The sequence below is a fragment of the Oncorhynchus mykiss genome, chromosome 20, assembly GCF_057628025.1.
Source record: "Oncorhynchus mykiss isolate SJ-2025 chromosome 20, ASM5762802v1, whole genome shotgun sequence".
NCBI classification, from domain to species: domain Eukaryota; kingdom Metazoa; phylum Chordata; class Actinopteri; order Salmoniformes; family Salmonidae; genus Oncorhynchus; species Oncorhynchus mykiss.
In genome coordinates this window covers 43,744,476-43,767,264 of record NC_143041.1, presented here as the reverse complement: position 1 = coordinate 43,767,264, position 22,789 = coordinate 43,744,476, and the positions used below count along the sequence as shown (strand labels likewise).

The 22,789-nt window shown below is 45.9% G+C and overlaps 1 long non-coding RNA gene across 1 annotated transcript in view; it reads right to left on the bottom strand.

Annotated features, from left to right (window-relative positions):
• Positions 1-389: 389 nt before the first annotated feature.
• The window catches only part of LOC149974604 (uncharacterized), a 38,858-nt gene continuing 16,458 nt past the window's right edge, over positions 390-22,789 (bottom strand). The window contains exons 2-3 of the long non-coding RNA XR_016489523.1: positions 1,718-1,755; positions 390-473 (exon numbers count right to left, since the gene is read on the bottom strand). This is a non-coding gene — a long non-coding RNA (uncharacterized LOC149974604). The remainder of the gene's footprint in view (positions 474-1,717; positions 1,756-22,789) is intronic.

Here is a 22,789-nt window from a genome sequence, read left to right as displayed (position 1 = left end):
ATTCCAGTCACGTTGATCACACCGTAAGTGATTCTGGACGACAAATATCCATGCAGAGAAGAACTATATTCAAGGGAGAGCTCTACTTCCGAAACAGAGAAAACCACTTAAACATGTCGAAATCAGATTCCATATTTCTTTTAAAACCCGTTTTTGTTTGTCTTTTTAAATTCATGGATAAAAAGTGACTCAGGGATATAGGATGTTGAAAAATTTGCAGAGGCAGGCAAAGCAAAAAATGTATTCATCATTTAAGGCGCAGCCCCACTTAAAACACATACATCATTCTGTGTACTAACAAGTCTGTTGATGGACTGGATGTTGATGGACTGGATGTTGATGGACTGGATGTTGATGGACTGGATGTTGATGGACTGGATGTTGATGGACTGGATGTTGATGGACTGGATGTTGATGGACTGGATGTTGATGGACTGGATGTTGATGGACTGGATGTTGATGGACTGGATTGACTGGATTATATTGTAGTAGGGAGAGGGGAGACATATTATCTCAGAGAGTAATGAGACTGATGTGAGAAGATTTTTAACCCCTGAAGAGAGAAAAAAGAGAGGGAGAGAGAGGGCGAGAGAGGGAGTGAGTGAGTGAGAAAGAGAGAGAGAGAGAGAGGGAGAGAGAGAGAGAGATTGTGGGAGAGAGAGAGAGAGAGAGAGATATTGTGGGAGAGAGAGAGAGAGAGAGGCAGAAAGGGAGAGAGAGAGAGAGAGAGAGAGAAAGAGAGAGGGAGAGCGAGAGGCAGAGAGACAGAGAGAGAGAGAGAGAGAGAGAGAGAGAGAGAGAGAGGGGCAGAGAAATAAAGAGAGGGAGAGAGAGGCAGAGAGAGAAAGAGAGAGGGAGAGAGAGAGGCAGAGAGAGAGACAGAGAGAGAGAGAGAGAGAGAGAGAGAGGGAGAGAGAGAGAGAGAGAGAGAGAGAGAGAGAGATTGTGGGAGAGAGAGAGAGAGAGAGAGATTGTGGGAGAGAGAGAGAGAGAAAAAGAGAGAGGGAGAGTGAGAAGCAGAGAGACAGAGAGAGAGAGAGAGAGAGAGAGCGAGAGAGAGAGGGGCAGAGAAATAAAGAGAGGGAGATAGAGGCAGCGAGAGAAAGAGAGAGGGAGAGAGAAAGAGAGAGGGAGAGAGAGAGGCAGAGAGAGAGACAGAGAGAGAGAGAGAGAGAGAGAGAGAGAGAGAGAGAGAGAGAGAGAGAGAGAGAGAGGGGCAGAGAAATAAAGAGAGGGAGAGAGAGAGAAAGGGAGAGAGAGAGAGAGAGAGGCAGGGAGAGAGATTGAGACACAGAGAGAGAGGGGAGATGCTTGAAACCATGCCCAACATCTCAGCTTCCCAAGAGGCTTTTCAAAATTCAATACATAACATCTGTAGGCGATGTTGGGTGCAGACCTAGCAGAGTGTGTCATAATAACACACAGAGAGAGAGAGAGAGAGAGAGAGAGAGAGAGAGAGAGAGAGAGAGACAAGGAGAGGCATAGAGAGAGAGAGAGAGAGAGAGAGAGAAGGAGAGGGATAGAGAGAGAGAGAGAGAGAGAGAGAGAGAGAGAGAGAGAGAGAGAGAGCTGGGTGAACAAAGAAACATGACGACTGCCAGGTTTCCATGGCAACTGCTGCAAGGCCTGGAGAGTATAATAGCACATCAATCACTGACCAGAAAAATAACTAAATTATCAGCTAAAATAAACCTTTAGGATCTGGTTAGTAACTCACCTACTGGAAACTTTGCTCTTTGACCAATGTGTCTGTTCCTGAAAAATAAAAAATAACATTTTTACAGAGTCAACAGGTTGTCAACAGGTTGTCACTGTGTGAGCATCCCAAATGGCAGGCTATCCCCTATATAGTGCACCTGTTTTGTCCATGACCAATAGGGTCCAAAGTAATGCACTAAATATGAAATAGGGTGGAGGACACAACCACTGTTGGCATGCAGTACAAGACCTCTCACTTCCTCCAAGCCACTTCCGTCCTCTCACTTCCTTCCTCTAGCCACTTCCTGCTGTACAAGACCTCTCACTTCCTCCAAGCCACTTCCGTCCTCTGACTTCCGTCCTCTAGCCACTTCCTGCTGTACAAGACCTCTCACTTCCTCCAAGCCACTTCCGTCCTCTCACTTCCGTCCTCTAGTCACTTCCTGCAGTACAAGACCGCTCACTTCCTAAAAGCCACTTCCGTCCTCTAGTCACTTCCTGCAGTACAAGACCTCTCACTTCCTCCAAGCCACTTCCGTCCTCTCACTTCCTTCCTCCAGTCACTTCCTTCCTCTAGTCACTTCCTTCCTCTAGTCACTTCCTTCCTCCAGTCACATCCTTCCTCTAGTCACATCCTTCCTCTAGTCACTTCCTTCCTCTAGTCACATTCTTCCTCCAGTCACTTCCTTCCTCTAGTCACATCCTTCCTCTAGTCACATCCTTCCTCTAGTCACGTCCTTCCTCCAGTCACTGACTGACTGTGACAGGTGTGATGATCAGAGACTTGAGCCTGAAGGAGAAGTTCCATTCTGCTGCTGTGCTTCCTGAATGAGCAGTGCACTCACAGGAGCACGAGCCCCTTTAATCTCCATGCCCCACTTTAGCTCATCTTACTATTTATTTTCATTTATTTATTTATTATTTATTTACCGTTATTTTACCAGGTAAGTTGACTGAGAACACGTTCTCATTTACAGTATGGACCTGGGGAATAGTTACAGTGGATGAATGAGCCCATTGTACAACAGTGCATGAGAAGAAGACAATGTCTGCATCACAAATAGCACCCTATTGCCTTTATAGTGCCCTTCATAGTGCCCTTCATAGTGCCCTTTATAGTGCCCTTTATAGTGCCCTTCAAATTGCTCTTTATAGTGCCCTTCATAGTGCTCTTTATAGTGCCCTTTATAGTGCCCTTTATAGTGCCCTTTATAGTGCCCTTCATAGTGCCCTTTATAATGCCCTTCATAGTGCCCTTTATAATGCCCTTCATAGTGCCCTTCATAGTGCCCTTCATAGTGCCCTTTATAGTGCCCTTTATAATGCCCTTCATAGTGCCCTTTATAGTGCCCTTCATAGTGCCCTTTATAATGCCCTTCATAGTGCCCTTTATAATGCCCTTCATAGTGCCCTTCATAGTGCCCTTTATAGTGCCCTTCATAGTGCCCTTTATAGTGCCCTTCATAGTGCCCTTTATAGTGCCCTTCATAGTGCCCTTTATAGTGCCCTTCATAGTGCCCTTTATAGTGCCCTTCATAGTGCCCTTTATAGTGCCCTTCATAGTGCCCTTTATAGTGCCCTTCATAGTGCCCTTTATAGTGCCCTTCATAGTGCCCTTTATAGTGCCCTTCATAGTGCCCTTCATAGTGCCCTTTATAGTGCCCTTTATAGTGCCCTTCATAGTGCCCTTTATAGTGCCCTTCATAGTGCCCTTCATAGTGCCCTTTATAGTGCCCTTCATAGTGCCCTTTATAGTGCCCTTCATAGTGCCCTTTATAGTGCCCTTCATAGTGCCCTTTATAGTGCCCTTCATAGTGCCCTTTATAGTGCCCTTTATAGTGCCCTTCATAGTGCCCTTCATAGTGCCCTTCATAGTGCCCTTCATAGTGCCCTTCATAGTGCCCTTTATAGTGCCCTTCATAGTGCCCTTCATAGTGCCCTTTACAGTGCCCTTTATAGTGCCCTTCATAGTGCCCTTTATAGTGCCCTTCATAGTGCCCTTTATAGTGCACTGCTTTTGACCAGGGCCCATAGGGGCATTCAGAAACAACCCCACATCATCCCTTCAGCCAATGAAACTGGCTGTAACACAGACAGGGGGTTTCCTAGTTTACACCAATACAATTCAATAACAGTGACCACAACACAGCATTATTTAGAGTGTACTTGACTTGTGGTGGTTTCTAGCAGCAAGGTGATGTTATTAGCTCTGTTTAATCAATGGCCAGACGTCTGCTGTAGGCTGCTGCCCGATGAAATGGACACAAATCACCAGTGACAAGTCCATTCGCTCAACTCACTTCTGACCCTTAGACAAAGCAATAAGTCAATGCTATGATGCTAAATGATCCAATTATATGGAAAGGTGACTGGGGTTTCGCTGGCAGTGTGACCTTGGGAGAGAAAGAGAGGTTGACAATCTGGTCCTCCTCACAGAAGTGAGGGAGGAGATGGAGTAATGTGTGTATGTGGTGTGTGTGTGAGTGTGTGTGTGTGTGTGTGGTGTGTGGTGTGTCTGGTGTATGTGTGTGTGGTGTGTGCGGTGTGGTGTATGTGTGTGTGGTGTGTATGTGTGTGTGTGTGTGTGTGTGTGTGTGTGTGTATGTGTGTGTGTGTGTGTGTGTGCGGTGCATGTGTGTGTGTGTGTGTGTGTGTGTGTGTGTGTGTGTGTGTGTGTGTGTGTGTGCGTGTGTGTGTGTGTGTGTGTGTGTGTGTGTGTGTGTGTGTGTGTGTGTGTGTGTGTGTGTGCGTGTGGTGTGTCAACAGAAGAGGAGGAGACAACATGGAACAATAAGGTTATGGAGCCCAGGGGGGAACAGACATGCCTCTCTGTCTCCGTTCCCTCATTACTGGGCCAGAGATGTGTCAATTCATCTAGTAACACACACACACACACACACACACACACGCACACACACACACACACACACACACACACACACACACAGTGTGGTGAGCACCATGTTCATTTATTTACTAGATATTGACTTTTCTCCTTGTCAAATGTGTAAACAAAACAATGACACTTTATCTGGAGCCCCTTAACAAAGGCTGAATCCCCAATGGCACCCTATTCCCTATGTAGTGCACTACTTTTCACCAGATTCATATGGGTCCTGGTCAAAAGTAGTGCACTGTACAGGATATATGGTGCCATTTGGGACAACTTTTAAAAAAGGCACACGAGTGCAGGTTGAATAATAGTTATCCAAGTCTCTTGTTGGTTGGTCTGTAGCCTTCAGTCACCCAGATAGCTACAGTTGCATCTCTCTCTGTGTGTGTGTGTGTGTGTGTGTGTGTGTGTGTGTGTGTGTGTGTGTGTGTGTGTGTGTGTGTGTGTGTGTGTGCGTGTGTGTGTGTGTGTAAGTGTGTGTGTAAGTGGGTGATTGGTGGGCAGCATAGAAAATGAATAAAATGGCGGTAACAATTTATATGATCCACCTGTGTGTGATGTATTGTAGCCATTTTGTGTATTGATATGGGTTGTTAGGCTGGATGGAGCAGCACGTTGGTATGAATGCTTCCTTAACACCAAACTCTACAACTCATGTGTGAACACATTACAGATTACAGTATATAAGCATGCAAATAAAGTTGTATTGAATGAAATTGAATGTTTTTACAGCCCTTGTGCGTTTAGAGAGGCATCCCAATTCTGATACTTATTTTCAATAATTGGTATTTTGATCAGTCAGATCAGCTCTGAAAAAGCTCTGAAAAAGATCTGATTTCACAGATCTGTGATTGGTCAAAATATCAGAATTGGGCTGCCTGTCTAAACGCAGCCTTATCCTCCTCATTAAAGATGGAATTCGTATGAGGAGGCTAGCTAGCAAAGTTTAGATAACTTTCTGTACAATAAGACAAGAGATCTTATTTGCTTTCACAACAAATGTGAAGACAACAAGAAAACCTATGTTGCCCCCTTGTGAATGTTGCTATTTTGGAGTCTTGACCGGTGAGGTATCATATTAACAAAAGGGGCACTTTGACCCCCCCCCCCCCCCCACAAAAAAAAATAAATCGGACTCCCCCCAGCGCACGCAGACACACAGAGCTAAGCACGTTGTGTGAGAGGAAACTTTAAGTGATGTGGCAGGTTGATGAATATGGTCGTAGGTGTACAGAAAGGTAAAATATAACATGGAAAGCTAAGAACATCAGCCCTCTCTCTAGCTGCAGACAGACTGACTGGGGAACATAGTTAGCCACAGTTAGTATAAAAGCTATCAGAATGTGTGAGATGTTTCTGCTGTCAGGGGCTCGTACAGTCAAAGAGATCTTTTTAGAAGGCTTAAACTAATAATCCTGAGCCCCAGTCAGAGGAGGGAGGGAGGGATTCAACCATTTATTGCCAAGCAAAACGAAACAGGAAATTCACGTCATGCATAGGGCATTTTTCAAAGCTTCAAACTGTTTGGACTGGCGTACTGTAGTTTCTCCGGAATCCCGTGCAAGGTATAGAGTACCGATCGCTGTCCATGGTTCTGAAATTGAGACGTCTCCGCGGCTGCTATCAGATCATGTTGTGGGGCTAGTGCTTGTAGTAGCCTATAGCTTTAATGAATACATGATGAATCGTTTTGGTTTTTTTTTTTGGGGGGGGGGGGGGGGTCATTTTCTCATGTTAATTCAGCCTAACGTTTACGTTTCACAAAGCTACAGGCCTATGGCGTGGCAACGCTGCTATTATTTAATTATTCAGTAATTAAAGTGGGAAATTCAAAACATTTCAGATTTGTAAAAAATAATTTTCGATGCAACAGCATATTAATCAGTAACCAATATATTTTGTATTTATATACAACTGCTCCGTAGGCCTGTAGCCTACCTTTGCCGTCCTCACTCTCTCTAGCAGCTTGGATATAAAGTTGGTGCTGCTTAAAACCAGTATATTAATGCCAAATAGTACAATCAGTCAGTGGTGTAATGCAGTTAAGTTAAAAAACACTTTGAAGTATTACTTAAGTCATTTTTGGGGTTATCTGTACTTTACTTTACTATTTATATATCTGTCACTTTTTACTTTTATTTCACTAAAGAAAATACTAAATACAATTTCCCTGAAAACTCAAAAATACTAATTTCCAAGTTGGTAGGACAGAAATATGGTCCAACTGTCAATCTAATACGTTATCATCCCTACTACCTCTCATCTGGACGGACTCACTTCAAACAAATACTGTGTTTGTAAATGATGTCTGAGTGTTGGAGTGTGCCCTTGTCTTGTGCCCTTGTCTTGTGCCCTTGTCTTGTGCCCTTGTCTGTCCGTAATTAAACCTTTTCGGGGGGCATCTGGCTTGCTCAATATAAGGTATTCGATGAATAGTTTAAACTTTTACTCAAGTATGACAGTTGAGTACTTTCTCCACTACATTTAGAACCAGATACTGTGAGACTTTCACTCAAGTATTATTTTACTTGGGTAATTTTCTATTTAGGTACAGTATCTTTACTTTTTTTTAGTCCTTTCTCAACCACTGCAATCGGTCCACCTTCAGAACAACATATTTTGTTGGGGTCATTTAATTATGCAGACAATGCAATCTTGCCTACTAGCCCATATGGGGCCATAGCCACAGGAAGTAGAAACATTTGAATGTAAAAAAACAACCACTTTTTTGTTGACACAAGTAGTGCGCTGGGTCTTTACTAGTCCTGTACAGATATAGCCAAGTATGCTGTCTGAAGCCCATTATTATTTAAGGAACTCAGTCCGGCTTTTCAACTTACCCTTGAATGTCATTATAGTAGAATGCACAAGGTGCAATTTCTAAAATGAGGTCGTGCATCATCAGTTCCTCTTTGTCCTGTCGGTCATTACAAACCGTAGAGAGATATTTATAACTAGTCAGAAATGTACAGATCAACTGGCCCACGTCAGCTGACGCTTTTTTAGCTAGGATATTTTTGTCCGTAGATTTGTTGGAATGTTTGAATCACTCAAATATCACATGAACACACATTAGATATCGCAAAATGTATAGAATTGCAAGAAAATTAGCCTTTAAAACTGCAAAAGGTTCTCTGCTCCCCATGAAAAAAAAAATTGTAGATTGCAGGAAATATGCTTTATTAAACTGGCAAACATGTCTCTGTACCGCGTGAAAAAATGTATAGAATTGCAGGAAATCAGCTATAAACCTGTAGTATGTTCTCTCCACCAACAAGAGGGGTTTGTGTCATGAACTGTGCTTGTGCCCATAGAAATAGACTTGGCATGTGCCAGTTGAGAAACCCTGAGATAGAGCACAAAGGCAGCAAAAACTTGAATATATTTAGTGTTGATCGTAATTCTAGCATGTTTTCTGTGCATAAAATACAAGATGAGACACCTTCAGTTGTTGTTTATCCACTGTCTTGTGACACTTTAGTGTTTTTTCCCTCCCTCCCTCCCTCCCTCCCTCCCTCCCTCCCTCCCTCCCACGCGGGGGAGACAGAGGAGAGACAGGATTCGACGTGCTTCAATGCAGGGGATCATACTGACACTGGATATACTGTTGGACATAACAAAGACCTCTTCATACAGACTGAATGTTTAAGCTTGCAATAGGTCACTTTTTTGGGCGACCCGACCAAATTCACATAGAAATAAGGAGGTATACATCTGTCATTCTCATTGAAAGCAAGTCTCAGGAGAGGTGATTTGTTCTATGTGAAGCCATTTCTATGTGTGTCTTTTACTTTCGGCTTTGTACACCAGCTCCAAACAGCGTATTCAACTCTTAACCTACGAGGTCCGGAGTCTGCTGGTTTTCTGTTCGACCGTGATAACGAAGTGCACCCATCTAAATCCGTCCCTGATCAGAGTGGAACAAGTGGAACTGTTAGGGTGCGTGAATGAGGACCCAAAAGCGAATTAACAAAACAGAGTTACTTTAATGACGAAAACAAAACGTAGGCTCAGACGGACAGGCAGATTCCGACAGGACAGGACAAGGTTACAGTAACACGACGATGGTCTGGTTCAGGCATGAATGACACAAACAAACAAACAAGAATCCGACAAGGACAGGAGCAGAAACAGAGAGAGATATAGGGACCTAATCAGAGGGAAAAAGGGAACAGGTGGGGAACGGGGTGAATGGGTAATTAGGAGGAGACAAGGCACAGCTGGGGAAAAGAGGGGGAGAAAAGGTAACATAACAACGACCAGCAGAGGGAGACAGGGTGAAGGGAAAGGACAGAGACAAGACAACATGACAGTACATGACAGTACCCCCCCACTCACCGAGCGCCTCCTGGCGCACTCGAGGAGGAAACCTGGCGGCAACGGAGGAAATCCTCGATCAGCGCACGGTCCAGCACGTCCCGAGAGGGAACCCAACTCCTCTCCTCCGGACCGTACCCCTCCCAATCAACAAGGTACTGGTGACCACGGCCCCGAGGACGCATGTCCAAAATCCTGCGGACCCTGTAGATGGGTGCGCCCTCGACAAGGATGGGGGGGGGGGGGGGAAGACGAGCGGGGGCGCGAAGAACGGGCTTAACACAAGAGACATGGAAGACCGGGTGGACGCGACGAAGGTATCGCGGAAGAAGAAGTCGCACTGCGACAGGATTAATGACCCGAGAAATACGGAACGGACCAATGAACCGCGGGGTCAACTTGCGAGACGCCGTCTTAAGGGGAAGGTTCTGAGTGGAGAGCCAAACTCTCTGACCGCGACAATATCTAGGACTCTTAGTTCTACGCTTATTAGCAGCCCTCACAGTCTGCGTCCTATAACGGCAAAGTGCAGACCTGACCCTCTTCCAGGTGCGCTCGCAACGTTGGACAAAAGCCTGAGCGGAGGGGACGCTGGACTCGGCGAACTGAGATGAGAACAGCGGAGGCTGGTACCCGAGGCTACTCTGAAAAGGAGATAGCCCGGTTGCAGACGAAGGAAGCGAGTTGTGGGCGTATTCTGCCCAGGGGAGCTGTTCTGACCAAGACGCAGGGTTGCGAAAAGAAAGACTGCGTAAGATGCGACCAATAGTCTGATTGGCCCGTTCTGCTTGACCGTTAGACTGGGGGTGAAAGCCGGAAGAGAGACTGACGGAAGCCCCAATCAAACGGCAAAACTCCCTCCAAAATTGAGACGTGAATTGCGGACCTCTGTCCGAAACGACGTCTGACGGAAGGCCATGAATTCTGAAAACATTCTCGATGATGATTTGTGCCGTCTCTTTAGCAGAAGGAAGCTTAGCAAGGGGAATGAAATGAGCCGCCTTAGAGAACCTATCGACAACCGTAAGAATAACAGTCTTCCCCGCTGACGAAGGCAGTCCGGTGACAAAATCTAAGGCGATGTGAGACCACGGTCGAGAGGGAATGGGAAGCGGCCTGAGACGGCCGGCAGGAGGGGAGTTACCGGACTTAGTCTGCGCGCAGACCGAACAAGCAGCCACGAAACGACGCGTGTCATGCTCCCGGGTGGGCCACCAAAAACGCTGGCGAATGGAAGCAAGCGTACCCCGAACGCCAGGGTGGCCGGCTAACTTGGCAGAGTGAGCCCACTGAAGAACGGCCAGACGAGTAGGAACGGGAACGAAAAGAAGGTTCCTAGGACAAGCGCGCGGCGACGGAGTGTGAGTGAGCGCTTGCTTTACCTGCCTCTCAATTCCCCAGACAGTCAACCCGACAACACGCCCCTCAGGGAGAATCCCCTCGGGGTCAGTGGAGGCTACTGAAGAACTGAAGAGACGAGATAAAGCATCAGGCTTGGTGTTCTTAGAGCCCGGACGATAAGAAATCACGAACTCGAAACGAGCGAAAAACAGCGCCCAACGCGCCTGACGCGCATTAAGACGTTTGGCAGAACGGATGTACTCAAGGTTCCTATGGTCAGTCCAAACGACAAAAGGAACGGTCGCCCCCTCCAACCACTGTCGCCATTCGCCTAGGGCTAACCGGATGGCGAGCAGTTCGCGGTTTCCCACATCATAGTTACGTTCCGACGGGGACAGGCGATGAGAAAAATACGCGCATGGGTGGACCTTGTCGTCAGAGAGGGAGCGCTGAGAAAGAATGGCTCCCACGCCCACCTCTGACGCGTCAACCTCGACAACGAACTGTCTAGAGACGTCAGGTGTAACAAGGATAGGAGCGGATGTAAAACGATTCTTGAGGAGATCAAAAGCTCCCTGGGCGGAAACGGACCACTTAAAGCACGTCTTGACAGAAGTAAGGGTTGTGAGAGAAGCTGCCACCTGACCGAAATTACGGATGAAACGACGATAGAAGTTCGCGAAGCCGAGAAAGCGCTGCAGCTCGACGCGTGACTTAGGAGCGGGCCAATCAATGACAGCTTGGACCTTAGCGGGATCCATCTTAATGCCTTCAGCGGAAATAACAGAACCGAGAAATGTGACGGAGGAGGCATGAAAAGTGCACTTCTCAGCCTTCACAAAAAGACAATTCTCTAAAAGGCGCTGGAGGACACGTCGAACGTGCTGAAGATGAATCTGGAGTGACGGTGAAAAAATCAGGATATCGTCAAGGTAAACGAAAACAAAGATGTTCAGCATGTCTCTCAGGACATCATTGACTAATGCCTGAAAGACAGCTGGAGCGTTAGCGAGGCCGAACGGAAGAACCCGGTATTCAAAGTGCCCTAACGGAGTGTTAAACGCCGTCTTCCACTCGTCCCCCTCCCTGATGCGCACGAGATGGTAAGCGTTACGAAGGTCCAACTTAGTGAAAAACCTGGCTCCCTGCAGGATCTCGAAGGCTGAAGACATAAGAGGAAGCGGATAACGATTCTTAACTGTTATGTCATTCAGCCCTCGATAATCTATGCAGGGGCGCAGAGACCCGTCCTTCTTCTTGACAAAAAAAAACCCCGCTCCGGCAGGAGAGGAGGAGGGGACTATGGTACCGGCGTCAAGAGCTACAGACAAATAATCCTCGAGAGCCTTACGTTCGGGAGCCGACAGAGAGTATAGTCTACCCCGGGGGGGAGTGGTTCCCGGAAGGAGATCAATACTACAATCATACGACCGGTGTGGAGGAAGAGAGGTGGCCCTGGACCGACTGAACACCGTGCGCAGATCGTGATATTCCTCCGGCACCCCTGTCAAATCACCAGGCTCCTCCTGTGAAGAAGAGACAGAGGAAACAGGAGGGATAGCAGACATTAAACATTTCACATGACAAGAGACGTTCCAGGAGAGGATAGAATTACTAGACCAATTAATGGAAGGATTATGACAAACTAGCCAGGGATGGCCCAAAACAACAGGTGTAAAAGGTGAACGAAAAATCAAAAAAGAAATGGTTTCGCTATGATTACCAGAAACAGTGAGGGTTAAAGGTAGCGTCTCACGCTGAATCCTGGGGAGAGGACTACCATCCAGGGCGAACAAGGCCGTGGACTCCCTTAACTGTCTGAGAGGAATGTCATGTTCCCGAGCCCAGGTCTCGTCCATAAAACAGCCCTCCGCCCCAGAGTCTATTAAGGCACTGCAGGAAGCTGACGAACCGGTCCAGCGTAGATGGACCGACAAGGTAGTGCAGGATCTTGAAGGAGAGACAGGAGTAGTAGCGCTCACCAGTAGCCCTCCGCTTACTGATGAGCTCTGGCTTTTACTGGACATGAAGTGACAAAATGACCAGCAGAACCGCAATAGAGACAGAGGCGGTTGGTGATTCTCCGTTCCCTCTCCTTAGTCGAGATGCGGATACCTCCCAGCTGCATAGGCTCAGCTCCCGAGCCGGCAGAGGAAGATGGTAGTGATGCGGAGAGGGGGGCAACGGAGAACGCGAGCTCCTTTCCACGAGCTCGGTGACGAAGATCAACCCGTCGCTCAATGCGAATAGCGAGTTCAATCAAGGAATCCACGCTGGAAGGAACCTCCCGGGAGAGAATCTCATCCTTTACCTCTGCGCGGAGACCCTCCAGAAGACGAGCGAGCAAAGCCGGCTCGTTCCAGCCACTGGAGGCAGCAAGAGTGCGAAACTCAATAGAGTAGTCTGTTATGGATCGATTGCCTTGACATAGGGAAGACAGGGCCCTGGAAGCCTCCTCCCCAAAAACAGATCGATCAAAAACCCGTATCATCTCCTCCTTAAAGTCCTGATACTGGTTAGTACACTCAGCCCTTGCCTCCCAGATTGCCGTGCCCCACTCACGAGCCCGTCCAGTAAGGAGAGATATGACGTAGGCGACACGAGCAGTGCTCCTGGCGTAAGTGTTGGGCTGGAGAGAAAACACAATATCACACTGGGTGAGGAACGAGCGGCATTCAGTGGGCTCCCCAGAGTAACACGGCGGGTTATTGATTCTGGGCTCCGGAGATTCGAAAGCCCTGGAAGTGGCCGGTGGATCGAGGCGGAGATGGTGAACCTGTTCTGTGAGGTTGGAGACTTGGGTGGCCAGGGTCTCAACGGCATGTCGAGCAGCAGACAATTCCTGCTCGTGTCTGCCTAGCATCGCTCCCTGGATCTCGACGGCTGAGTGGAGAGGATCCGAAGTCGCTGGGTCCATTCTTGGTCGGATTCTTCTGTTAGGGTGCGTGAATGAGGACCCAAAAGCGAATTAACAAAACAGAGTTACTTTAATGACGAAAACAAAACGTAGGCTCAGACGGACAGGCAGATTCCGACAGGACAGGACAAGGTTACAGTAACACGACGATGGTCTGGTTCAGGCATGAATGACACAAACAAACAAACAAGAATCCGACAAGGACAGGAGCAGAAACAGAGAGAGATATAGGGACCTAATCAGAGGGAAAAAGGGAACAGGTGGGGAACGGGGTGAATGGGTAATTAGGAGGAGACAAGGCACAGCTGGGGAAAAGAGGGGGAGAAAAGGTAACATAACAACGACCAGCAGAGGGAGACAGGGTGAAGGGAAAGGACAGAGACAAGACAACATGACAGTACATGACAGGAACTGTCTTCGAGGTCCAGAGTTGAGTTTTTAAGGGCTCTACACGATACTTTCTTGTTTTGTCATATAAACTGAAAGTAGGCAATCCTTTAGAATTTTAACAACCAGGAAATGCCAGAGCAATTTCTGCCTAGTGCACCTTTACAACTCGGTATTAGGAAGGTGTTTGTTAATGTTTTGTACAGTCAGTGAACATTACATTGTGCTTGATTCAAATTATAGAAAGCACTGACTTACCTCGTTAATAACACTGTTACAGTCCACTGATTCTCATAAGAAAAATATTGTAGATTAATATCTCAGTTGACTCAAACAGTGTCCCCAATGTCACCCTATTCTCTATTGAGTGCACTACTTTTGACCAGGGCCCGTAACGTTTTGGTCAAAAGTAGTGCACTTTATAGGGAATAGAGGAGTGCCATTTGGAATACAGTCAAGGTTATACACAGCTGTGTTTGACTGCTTGTAATGCCACCGCTCGATAGGTCAGGATATTCACGCAAGAAACGTGGTTGAAAATGCAATTACAGAAGTCATCGAATTCAAACTGAAATAATCAGTTTAACAAACCAACGTCTTCGTCTCGGTAACAAGTTGTTGAACATATGTCACAGAAAATGAAGAGAGAGAGAGAGAGACCGAGAGAGAGAGACAGAGAGAGAGAGACCCGAGAGAGAGAGACAGAGAGAGAGAGACAGAGAGACCAAGAGAGAGAGACATAGAGAGAGAGAGGGAGAAGAGAGAGACAGAGAGAGAGAGAGAGAAAGAGAGAGAAAGAGAGAGAAAGAGAGAGAGAGAGAGAACGAGAGAGAGAGACAGAGACAGAGAGAGACAGAGAGAGAGATAGAGAGAGAGGAGAGAGGGAGAGAGAGAGAGAGGAGAGAGGGAGGAGAGAGAGAGGGAGGGAGGAGAGAGAGACCGAGCGAGAGCGAGAGAGACAGAGAGAGAGAGAGAGAGAGAGAGAGAGAGAGGAGAGAGAGAGAGAGAGAGAGAGACCGTGAGAGAGAGAGAGAGAGGAGAGAGAGGGAGGAGAGAGAGAGAGAGAGGGAGGAGAGAGAGAGAGAGAGAGAGAGAGAGAGAGAGAGAGGGAGGAGAGGGAGAGCGAAATCATATTATTGAAATTTCACAAAGACTTTAAAATCAAAGTGCAAAACCCAGTACTAAGGTTAATAAAAGTTGACAAGCTGAAAAGCATGACTCCTTCCCTCAGGCCATTCGGAAAATAGGGATTTGCTTGACCATGTTAGCCCAGGGGGTGGAGCCACGAAATGACTTCCTTTTGCGTCCCTTTGATTTATTATTTTATATATATTTTTTTCTTTTTTTTTCTCCCCAATTTCGTGGTATCCAATTGTTGTAGTAGCTACTATCTTGTCTCATCACTACAACTCCCGTACGGGCTCGGGAGAGACGAAGGTTGAAAGTCATGCGTCCTCCGATACACAACCCAATTGTTAAACGGAATGTTGTTGTCTTTGAACGACTCATCAAAAGCTCAACATCCAAAGGAACAACAGATTTTCGATCAGGAATTTATAGAATAAAAATGTAGCGAGGAGCTATGATTATTTGTAATGCCTCCTATTAAGTAAGAGCAGGAGCAATGATTCACTTGAAATTATAAACTGGGTGGTGTCACGTATACACCCTCTCCTTCCTCTAGGTCATCAGGCTGCTGATGATCTCGCACACCTGTCACCATCGTCTTTGCGCACCATACGCCTCATGACACTCACCTGGACTCCATCACCTCCTCGATTATCTTCCCTATATCTGTCACTCCCCTTGGTTCTTTCCTCAGGTGTTATTGACTCTGTTTTCATGTCGGAGTGTTGTTTGTGTTTCGTGTTTATTGGTTTGTTTGTTTATTAAAACACTCCCTGAACTTACTTCCTGACTCTCAGCGCACTCGTTACAGGTGGTTCCAGCCCCGAATGCTGATTGGCTGACAGCCGTGGTATATCAGACCGTATACCACAGGTATGACAGAACATTTATTTTTACTGCTCTAATTACGTTGGTAACCAGTTTATAGTAGCAATAAGGCACCTCGGGGGTTTGTGGTATATGGCCAATAAAGCACGGCTGTGTCCAGGCCGTGCCAAACGACGTTGGGTCGTTTGAAAAAGAACAGCCCTTAGCCGTGGTATATTGGCCATATACCACACCACCTCTGGCCTTATTGCTTAAATAGAACACTGACGGACCACAGTGCATTCCATTTCTGTGGGATTTGAAATGGTACGCCTTCAGTTTAGTTCCTCATGATTCAACACTGCAGGTTCCAGTGCCAGCCATCCTCAGCATCTTCAGCAGCTTCAACCTAACGCACAGTAACAACAAAACCAAAACAACATCTGGCATTCAGCTCAAATGCTGCTTCCACACACTCATACATACACCGTACATTATAGTGTGTGTGTGTGTTGCAATAGTAGCAGGAGCAGTGGGGTGAGTCAGTGTAGTCCCCTTGAAGTGGCCTCCGGGTCATGGTATGCTCCCTAAATGGCTCCCTATTCCCTATATAGTGCACTATACATGCAGAGGGTGTCATTTGGGACGTATCCTTACCGTATGTCAGAGTGCTCCATGGGGTTGGTTCAGCTACTGTAGTACTGTGTGTGTGTGGGGGTGTGTGTGTGTGTATGTCTGTGTTCATGTGTGTGTGTGTGCTGCCTGCCACGCAGAAGGTGTGTGTACTCATAAGTAGTGCAGGTGATAATTAAAATGATAATGTGGCTGGTCTGATAGAGACTCCCTCCCTCCTTTCCCACAGCCAAACGGAGGACACACGCACAGGAAGACATCCTTCTTACGGGCTGTGGGACCTGGTTGAATGTTGTTGTTTAACAATACGCCCTTGAGAAATATTACGATATTTAGACTAGAGGTCGACCGATTATGATTTTTCAACACCGATACCGATACCAATTATTTGGAGGACCAAAAAAGCAGAGACCGATTAATCAGGCCGATTTAAAAAAAAAAAAAAAGTATTTATTTGTAATAATGACAATTACAACAATACTGAATGAACACTTATTTTAACTTAATATAATACATCAATAAAATCAATTTAGCCTCAAGTAAATAATGAAACATGTTCAATTTGGTTTAAATAATGCAAAAACAAAGTGTTGGAGAAGAAAGTAAAAGTACAATATGTGCCATGTAAGAAAGCTAACATTTAAGTTCCTTACTCAGAACATGAGAACATATGAAAGCTGGTGGTTCCTTTTAACATGAGTCTTCAATATTCCCAGGTAAGAAGTTTTAGGTTGTAGTTATTATAGGAATTATAGGACTATTTCCCTCTCTACCATTTGTATTTCATTAACCTTTGACTATTAGATGTTCTTATAGGCACTTTAGTCTTGCCAGTGTAACAGTATAGCTTCCGTCCCTCTCCTCGCTCCTCCCTGGGCTCAAACCAGCAATACAACGACAACAGCCACCATCGAAGCAGCGTTACCCATGCAGAGCAAGGGGAACAACTACTAGAAGGCTCAGAGCGAGTGATGTTAGAAACGCTTTTAGCGCGCGCTAACTAGCTAGCCATTTCACTTCGGTTACACGAGCCTCATCTCAGGAGTTGATAGGCTTGAAGTCATAAACAGCACAATGCTTGAAGCACAGCGAAGAGCCGCTGGCAAAACGCACAAAAGTGCTGTTTGACTGAATGTTTACGCGCCTGCTTCTGCCTACCACCGCTCAGTCAGATACTTAGATACTTGTATGCTCAGTCAGATTATATGCAACGCAGGACACGCTAGATAATATCTAGTAATATCGTCAACCATGTGTCGTTAACTAGTGATTATGATTGATTGTTTTTTATAAGATAAGTTTAATGTTAGCCAGCAACTTACCTTGGCTTACTGCATTCACGTAACAGGCAGTCTCCTTGTGGAGTGCAACGAGAGAGAGGCAGGTCGTTATTGCGTTGGACTAGTTAACTGTAAGGTTGCAAGAGCTGACAATGTGAAAATCTGTCATTCTGCCCCTGAACGAGGCAGTTAACCCACCGTTCCTAGGCCGTCATTGAAAGTAAGAATGTGTTCTTAACTGACTTGCCTAGTTAACTAAAGGTATAAAAATGTAAAAACTAAAAAAATTAATCAGCAAATCGGCGCCCAAAAATACCGATTTCCGATTGTCATGAAAACTTGAAATCGGCTCTAATTAATCGGCCATTCCGATTAATCGGTCGACCTCTAATTTTGACACATTCACAGGCATTTTAATGTTAATGTGACCCAAAATACAGCAAGGAGTCTCTTAAGAGTGACACCTATCAGTACATTTATTTTACTGACTAGCATTTCATGTCTAGCACTTCCGGTGAAAAAAGAATAGAAAACCAAGACTGCTTCCCAAATTGCACACTATTCCCTATATAGTGCACTACTCTTGACCAGAGCCCTATAGTTGTATAGGGTGTCATTTGGGACAAACTCCAATCAAAACACAGAGCAGCCGTGCGTGGCTTTCAGACACCTGAAGTCGGTCGGTTGGCCTGTTTCAGACACCTCCTGGAGTCGGTCTGTTGGCCTGTTTCAGACACCTCCTGGAGTTTGTCTGTTGGCCTGTTTCAGACACCTGGAGTCGGTCTGTTGGCCTGTTTCACCCCTATACTACCACCAGGTTAATGACCTAACGCCTATACTACCACCAGGTTAATGACCTAACCCCTATACTACCACCAGGTTAATGACCTAACCCCTATACTACCACCAGGTTAATGACCTAACCCCTATACTACCACCAGGTTAATGACCTAACCCCTATACTACCACCAGGTTAATGACCTAACCCCTATACTACCACCAGGTTAATGACCTAACCCCTATACTAACACCAGGTTAATGACCTAACCCCTATACACTACTACTGCAGTTAGGTCTCTCTAGCAAGCCCCTGGGTTCGGTTGCACCAATACCTCCAGTTACAGTAGAGCTCCAGAGGTTAAACAATCGGAAACATGTGCAGTACATAAATATCTCCCGACGATAGATATCTCAGAGAGGAAGTTGCATAGAGAGTTTGTTAACACAGGATATAACCAGATTATGTAATGAACAAAACAAGGCTCTGTTACATTCTATTCCTCTGGTTTAAGAAGTCTCATGAAAACAGCAGCAGTCATAGAAATAGAATCCACTGAACAGATTAAAAAGTTCCTCACATTGACTTGAATGGGGATGCTGGTTCTAGAATCCCTAGAAAGGACAAAGCCTCTGACATGGACTTGAATGGGGATGCTGGTTCTAGAATCCCTAGAAAGGACAAAGCCTCTGACATGGACTTGAATGGGGATGCTGGTTCTAGAATCCAGAGAAAGGACAAAGCCTCTGACATGGACTTGATGTGGGGATGCTGGTTCTAGAATCCCTAGAAAGGACAAAGCCTCTGACATTGACTTGAATGGGGATGCTGGTTCTAGAATCCCTAGAAAGGACAAAGCCTCTGACATTGACTTGAATGGAGATGCTGGTTCTAGAATCCCTAGAAAGGACAAAGCCTCTGACATTGACTTGAATGGGGATGCTGGTTCTAGAATCCCTAGAAATGACAAAGCCTCTGACATTGACCTGAATGGGGATGCTGGTTCTAGAATCCCTAGAACGGACAAAGCCTCTGACATTGACTTGAATGGGGAAATCTTGTTCAAGGGATTCTACTTCTACTGCAGCAGTATTAGTAGCTGTGTTCAGCAGATTTGTCAGCAGTAAGGGCTTCTAACACATCTATCACCTCTTTACCTTGGTGTCAACACAGGACTGGAGAAGACTAGCTAGGGAGAGAGAGAGGGCTGGACGGGTGGATGGGGAAGGTTGGGTGGGCGGGTGAATGCATGGATGAATGGAGGGACGGACGGACGGGTGGGTGGGAGGGTTGGGTGGGCGGGTGAATGCATGGATGAATGGAGGGACGGACAGACGGACGGGTGGGTGGGAGGGTTGGTGGATGGACGGACAGAAAGATGGATGGACAGGGACAGAGAGAGACGTCTTAAGAACGGACTAAAAGGTCAAGAAAACAAACAAGTCTCTTGTGGTAAACAAACTACAACCAGCCACTCTGAGGTCAAAAACAACCACGTGTGAGTTCAAATACTATTTAAAATCATTTAAAATACTTCAGCTGTGCTTGCATGAGCAGTCGAACCGACAGAATACTCCCCGAGGAGTAAACCCTGCCCACCTGACAAGCTAAGGGAAACGCTCAAATTATTTGAAAGATTTCACATAGTATTTGAACCCTTGTTTCTGCTCTATGTAACTCGTAATGATCTCCTGGTGTCCCAAATGAAACCCTATTCCCTATGTAGTGCACTACTTTTGACCACAACCCATAGGCCTCTCGTCAAAAGTAGTGCACTATGTAGGGAATAGGGTGCCATTTGGGTTACGTTGCCCTGCTCTGTTTGGGATTTGCATGCAATACAAATGTAGGGGGCAGAAAAAGAAAAAAAAAGCTTTGGAGAAATAATTCAAACCATTTGTGTGTAAGTGAGAGGAGAGATGAGAGGACTTTTGTTTGAATAAATTGGCCGCATGAAAATGGAGATGATGTGCAACGTGTCATCGCATGATCTGGCCTAAGATGGCCTCACTACCAGATGAGAAGCTAAGAGTAAGAGACGGAGGAGGAGGAGATACATGATGTAATCAACCAGAGACACAATAACGAAGGTCAAAACAACAGCTCAGTTGGAGTAGCAGTAGTATTGGGAAGCTTTAGGAACGTGAGGCTTGTCAGACAAAATTCAAGATCGCATCCTAAGTGGAAAGTAAACATCCATTCATTTGATATTACTTGGTGGGATGCTATTTGCTATTTGTAATTGATGTTTTCATATATTTTTTACGTAACCTTTATTTTTAACAGGGAAGACCTGCGTACATCACATGACCAAAAGTATATTCCAAAATCATGGGCATTAATATGGTGTTGGTCCCCCCCCTTTTGCTGCTATGACAGCCTCCACACTTCTGGAAAGGCTTTCCACTAGATATTGGAACATTCCTGCGGGGACTTGCTTCCATTCAGCCACAAGAGCATTAGTGAGGTCAGGCACTGATGTTGGGCGATTAGGCCTGGCTCTCAGTCTCCATTCCAATTCATTCCAAAGGTGTTCAAAAGGGGCTGAGGTCAGGGCTCTGTGAAGACCAGTCAAGTACTGATCTCGGCAAACCATTTCTGTATGGACCTCTCTTGTGCATGGGGGCATTGTTATGCTGAAACAGGAAAGGGCCTCCCCCAAACTGTTGCCACAAAGTTAGAAGCATATGTTTGTCTAGAACGTCATTGTAGGCTGCAATGTTAAGCTTTCCCTTCACTGGAACTAAGGGACCTAGCCCAAACCATGAAAAACAGCCCCAGACCATTATTCCTCCTCCACCAAACTTTACAGTTGGCACTATGCATTGGGGCAGGAAGCGTTCTCCTGGCATCCGGCAAACCCACATTTGTCCGTTGGACTGCCAGATGGTGAAGCGTGATTCACCACTCCACAGAATATGTTTCCACTACTCCAGAGTCCAATGGAGGCAAGCTTTTACACCATTCCCAGCCGATGCTTGGCATTGCGCATGGTGATCTTAGGCTTGTGTGCGGCTGCCCGGCCTTGGAAACCCATTTCATGAAGCTCCCGACGAACAGTTCTTGTGCCGACGTTACTTCCAGAGGCAGTTCGGAACTTGGAACTTACAGACAATTTATCAGCACTCGACGGTCCCGTTCTGTGAGCTTGTGTGGCCCACCACTTCACGCCTGAGCCGTTGTTGCTCCTGAACATTTCCACTTCACAATAACAGCACTTACAGTTGAGCGGGGCAGCACTAGCAGGGCAGAAATGTGACAAACTGACTTGTTGGAAAGGTGGCATCCTATGAGGATGCCTTGTTGAAAGTCACTCAGCTCTTTAGTAAGGCCATTCTCCTGCCAATGTTTGTCTATGGAGATTGCATGGCGGTGTGCTCGATTATATACACCTGTCAGCAACGGGTGTGGCTGAAATAGCCAAATCCCCCAATTTTAAGGGGTGTCCACATACTTTTGTATATATATATATATATATATATATATATATAGTGTATCTTTTTCAAATACACTCTGTATGATACAACATAAATGTATACATTATACACAAAATATATATTTTGAACAAAAATATAAATGCAACATGTAAATTGTTTGTCCCATGTTTCAGGAACTGCAAAACAATCCCAGATATGTTCCATTCGCACAAAGAGCTGATTTCTCTCAGATTTTGAGCACAAATTTGTTTACATCCCTGTTAGTGAGCATTTCTCCTTTGCCAAGATAATACATCCACCTGACAGATGGGGCATATCAAGAAGCTGATTAAACGATATGATCATTACACAAGGTGCACCTTGTGTTGGGGACAATAAAAGGCCACTCTAAAATGTGCAGTTTAGTCACATAACATGATGCCATAGATGTCTCAAGTTTTGAGGGTGCATGCAATTGGCATGTTGACTGCAGAAATGTCCACCAGAGCTGTTGCCAAATAATTAAAATATTAATTTCTCTACCTCCGACCTCGTTTTAGAGAATTTGACAGTGCATCCAACCGGCCTCACAACCACAGAAAATGTGCAACCACACCAGCCCAGGACCTCCACATCCGGCTTCTACACCTGCAGTATGGTCTGAGACCAGCCACCCAGACAGCTGATGAAACTGTGGGTTTGCACAACCCAAGAATTTCTGAACAAACTGTCAGAAACCGTCTCAGGAAAGCTTATCTGCGTGCTCGTCGTCCTTACCAAGGTCTTGACCTGACTGAAGTTTGGCGTCGTAACCAACAATAGATTAGGGTCTAATTAATTAATTTCAATTGACAGTTTTCCTTATATGAAATGTTACTTACACACACACACATGCACACTAACATTAGGAGAGCCATCTTCTTCTCCAGAATTCTCACCACAGTTTATTACTACCCAGCTGACAGTCCCCCCCCCCCCCCCCCCCCTCCCAGATAAGAGAAACCTGGAGGGGTACTCCCTGTCCTATAGTACATTCTCAGAGTTATAGCTGGTTCGGTTCAACCACAGTTTAATTGTTCTAGGTGTTTTCTTAGGCATACACACATTCCTCTCTTCCCCAGTCTAACCTGGTCGGACTTATGTTTAATATTTTTAATTACTCCTTATCCATGCTACATAACCTACATAACCTAA